At 36.3% G+C, this 4,737-nt stretch overlaps 1 pseudogene; it reads left to right on the forward strand.

Moving 5' to 3' along the window:
• The first annotated feature begins 1,249 nt into the window (after window positions 1–1,249).
• Window positions 1,250–1,800, forward strand: LOC130859436 (39S ribosomal protein L13, mitochondrial-like; annotated as a pseudogene).
• Window positions 1,801–4,737: the final 2,937 nt, after the last annotated feature.

Genomic DNA, 4,737 nt, shown 5'->3' on the forward strand with positions numbered 1-4,737 from the left:
CTTCTGTTTTAGCTGGCTTTCTCCATCATTTTGACAGAGGAAGGGAATATGCCATCTCATTACTGCCAAATGAGGGTGTAAGACAAGGTTCCCCACTCGACCCCTCTTATTGTTACCTAGGTTGTGGTTCCTCTTTAATGCTGGATGGATATAGGAATTCTGTCTCCAATCAAGTCTCTTCTGATGCCCTCTGGTTGGGGAGTAGGGGGGTGCTTTGTTACCGTTCCCATGTAGCTTTCACTAACACCGTGAGAAAGTAGGAGATGACTTCATCTCTGGGTGGGGGGTGTTGAATGTCCTGACTCTCCCATCACTCCAGTGGAAAGGGAGAGGGGCACCTTTCTACTACCTGATGGGGGTGGAGATCCAGGCTCCCCATGTGGTCTCCACTGACACTCCAGGGTGGGTGCCTTGCTCTAGTCTTATGAGGGTGGAAATTTAAGCTCTCCAATTGGCCTTTACTGGTGAACCACATTGGTGGTGGAACTACTGTTTTGTAATCTTTGTTGTTTCTTGTTTGCTTGTTTTGGGGGGGTGTGTGTGTGGTGTTTGGATGGATTAGAGACATTCTTTTATAAGTCTTTTTGGTCCTTGTAGGCTGCCCCTTTCCTGGTCCTTTGACTAGAGAGAGCAGGTTTTTGTTAACATTTTTTGGGTCTGTATCCACTGGTGTTTCCAGGATGTTATCTTCTTTAGCACCAAATCTGAGTCATACAAGGCAAAGAGAGAACTCAGCAAACTCATCACCCCTATTGTTTCCATTCCAGGACGCTTAACTAGTCTGGCTTTTTTGTTTGTTTCTCTCCACCTCTTAGAGTTTTCTTATGCCCTGGGTTTCTAGTTGTGCTTATCTGGAGGTATGGAGAAAAATATGTCTCTTCCATTTTTCTGGAAACAGAAGTCTATATCATTTATAATTAACTGTTTTAACATAGACACTGTAAGAGTCTGTACTTAACTAGATTAAACAACATGCTCTGGAAAATCAGTTGTTCTAATCAGTAACATTTACTCCAAAGGCAGTGTTTTAATGAAAAGACCTCACTCTAAGAGGCAGCTCCTACAAGGCCTTCGGCCATTATTATCTCTGGCAAAGAAAATTTCTCTGGCTATTTATTTATGATCATGTGATAAATTTTTATTACAATATTACATAGAAGGAGAAAAGGCCCTTGTAGGCTACCTAAAAGAGTCATTCCTTTTATTTTAATTTCATTATCCAAACCATTATTTATGAGGATGGTCCTGCTACTGGGGAAACATGTCAAGTTTCTCTCGGGCACCCCAGCAATGGGCCATTTTTGCTCGAGTTTGGTATCTCTTAGATGGGAAAATGCAGCCCCCTGGCAAACTTGCTGCCTTGGCATCAGTTAAACTTCAAGAATTGCATAAACCTGTGTACCATCAACTGAGTGACTGTGGAGATCATGTTGTCATAATGAACACAAGTCACTTTGCATTTTCTGGAAACAAATGGGAACAAAAAGTACACTCCTCACATACTGGTTACCCAGGTGGATTTAGACAAGTAACAGCTGCTCAGCTTCACCAGAAGGATCCAGTGGCAATTGTTAAGCTAGCTATTTATGGCATGCTGCCAAAAAAAACCTTCACAGAAGAACTCTGATACAGAGGTTGCATCTTTTCCCAGATGAGGATATACCAGAAGATATTCTTAAGAATTTAGTGGAAGAGCTTCCTCAGCCATGAAAAGTGCCCAAACGTCCAGATGAGTACACACAAGAAGAAATAGAGGCTTTCCCAAGAGTTTGGTCTCCACCTGAAGATTATCGCCTATAAGAGAAAGCAAATTTCAGAAAATAACTGATGATTGAAACTTCTTCCTGATGAGTTTCTCCTACCTATAGGGCAGGTGAAAAAACTGCCTTTTGACAAGAAAGCTATTCTGGGTGCTGGAAGTTTGTGGGGAAAGGTCAGGAAGGGATATCCCTTCAAAAGGAAATTGCAATAAAATACAGTATTATATAGAATTGTTTTATTATGAATCTGATTTGAGTGTTATAAATGATGATAATAATAAAATCGCTTACTTGGTAAAAAAAAAAAAACATTATTTATTGAATGCCAACCTAGTGCTAGACATTATAGGAAGAATTTTTTTAACTTCTTATTTTATATTGGAGCATAGGCGATTAACAATGTTGTGTTAGTTTCAGATGTATAGCAAAATGATTCAGTTACACATATACATGTATCTGTTCTTTTTCAAATTCATTCCTCAAAAAAGATTCATTCTTGTTAGGACATTTTTATAGAAGAAATAATCAGTATTAGACAGAAAAAGAAAGAAAAGAAAACCTGGTTAAAGTCACTATAGTCTTGTGACAGCCATCTAAGTGGGAATATGAAGAGTTTCTCCATAATTTTGAGAACAAATCTATTCTCACTGAAGTTCTTCAGAACTTACTTACTTTATCAGAAATGCTAATTTCTTTTCGGAAGACAGTTGTGAGTCATGGCCCCAAGAAGTTTCCAACCATGTTCAGAACACTATTTCTTTTATACTCATATCAATACCAGAAGACTTTCTAATTAATACAATGAATGTTAAAAAAAAAAAAAAAAAAAAAACTTTTAATTGGAGAAGTATATGACTCATTAAATAGCTTAAAACTGTTAGAACTTGATGAAATCAGTAACAATCAAGATATTGTGAGTGTTTAAAAGAGTTTATAGACACTCTGACATTGAATGAATAGGGTATGAGACTTCTATAGCCTCTTCAATATTGACTAGTTAATCTATAAATGATGCTTCGTTGAGCCACTCCTTTGGAGAATCTCTTATATGTCTCAGTCTGACTAACAGACTCCCTAATACTGCTACTAGAACACTATCATTTTGTCAGGTCAAACTGACGTTCAGAGCGTTTTGGAGCTCCGAAAAGAGTGAGACCGGAGGTCACTGAGCTTACACAAGGGGTTGTATGATTGGTTTTTTCCTGCTTTGCTAAAAAGTGTATGTGCAGTAGAGTTTGACTGAAACTTCCTTTCATTATAATCTATGAAAGAGGTTAAGGAGGAGAAACTGATGTTCTCATACTGCCAAATACTGCTTCATACCTATATTTACCGAAAGTACACAGTAAGTGTGCATTTGAAATTTTCTCTTTCAGTTTAAAAATATATGTGAATCAAAGCATATTTCATGTTAATTAAACACTGTAGTATAATTTTGCTTAGGGAGCTTATCTGGAATATCAGATTTTTCTAAGAGTTTTGAGACCAGGGAAGCTACATCACCTGACAATATTCCCTGATTCTAATTACCTGGGAGGAACATCATTAAAACTTTTACTTCACACCACATCTGTTTAACGTTTTTAGTGTTTCATATTTTTTAAAACATTATGCTCTTTTTAAGAAACAAAATACAACGTCAACTTTCTTACCTACCCTGATGGTTTATACTTTGTAAGTACCTGCAAACTTCCTAATCAGTGATCTGAAATATTTGTAACAACACAACAAATTTACTTCCAGATATCACTCAGAATATATCCTTTATATATGTCTAAATAAAAACAACAATATTAAAACCACTAATTTTTTTTTTTTTTTTTGGCTGTGCTGCATGGCTTGCGGGATCTTACCCTGTCCAGGGATGGAAGCCATTGCCCTCTGCAGTGGGAGCAAGCACAGTCTTACCCACTGGACTGCCAAGGAAGCCCCTAAACTTTAACTTATTTTTCCAAGCATGTTTTTTGAGATTTAGAATTCTCAAAGCATCCCTCAGTGCATGGAATGGATTATGCCTTTTGTAATATGTTACATTTGATTAATGTTAATAGTATATTAGGTCCATTCTATTTATTTTATTTATTTTTGTTACATTTCTTTATTGACTTATTTTTTATATACAATTGACATATATCATTATGTTAGTTTCAGATGTAAATGATTACATAATGATTCAATATTTGTATACATCTTTATTTTAATTTATGCACTTATGGGATATTATAAGTAAATTTCTTTCCAAATGCAGCCTAACTCTAGCATAACTGGGCATTTCCAAAGCACTTTCAACAGTAATCTAGGATGCGTTTACTTGTGATTATTTCTAATCCATTAAGATCCTAAGAGAGTTGTTTGTGGAGACAAAATATTTTCACGTCACATAGCCAGAATTCATCCAAAACAAGAGCTGAAACCTATTCCTGATTCCCTCTCTTTGAGCAACAAACTGCTTGATGAAACTGTGAAGGAAGAAATCTCGGTCCATAAAGTCCATAAAGATTTGAACCAAACAACAGACCTGTGTAAGAGGGAACACACCCAAAATTATAGATCGAAAATATAAACCCTTTTCATATAACCTACTTTACTATTAATCTATAGAGCTTAATCTGTAATGTAGGATTAATATCAAGAAGTTAGGACCCTACCTAATTCTGAAGGTGCTGAGAAACAGCACAAGAATGCCAGTTTCAGAAGAGCCAGGTAATATCTAGGTCAAATACTTATCATTAATGACAAACTCAGTGAAAACTGTAAATGATTTTAGTTACAACATAACTAAAAATGACCAAAAACAATATGGAAAATTAATTTCCTTAGCCAAAGTCCAGGAATAAAGCAGCTCTAGAGTTGGTTAATTCATTGGCTAAGTAGAGTTGTTAAAAATCCAGGTTTCCTCCACCTTTTTGTTCTGCCATGCTTAGCAAGTTGGGTTTCTTCATGCCTAAAAAAGCCTATATTATTTACAAGTGTCACT

The sequence above is a fragment of the Hippopotamus amphibius genome, chromosome 8, assembly GCF_030028045.1.
Source record: "Hippopotamus amphibius kiboko isolate mHipAmp2 chromosome 8, mHipAmp2.hap2, whole genome shotgun sequence".
Taxonomy (NCBI): domain Eukaryota; kingdom Metazoa; phylum Chordata; class Mammalia; order Artiodactyla; family Hippopotamidae; genus Hippopotamus; species Hippopotamus amphibius.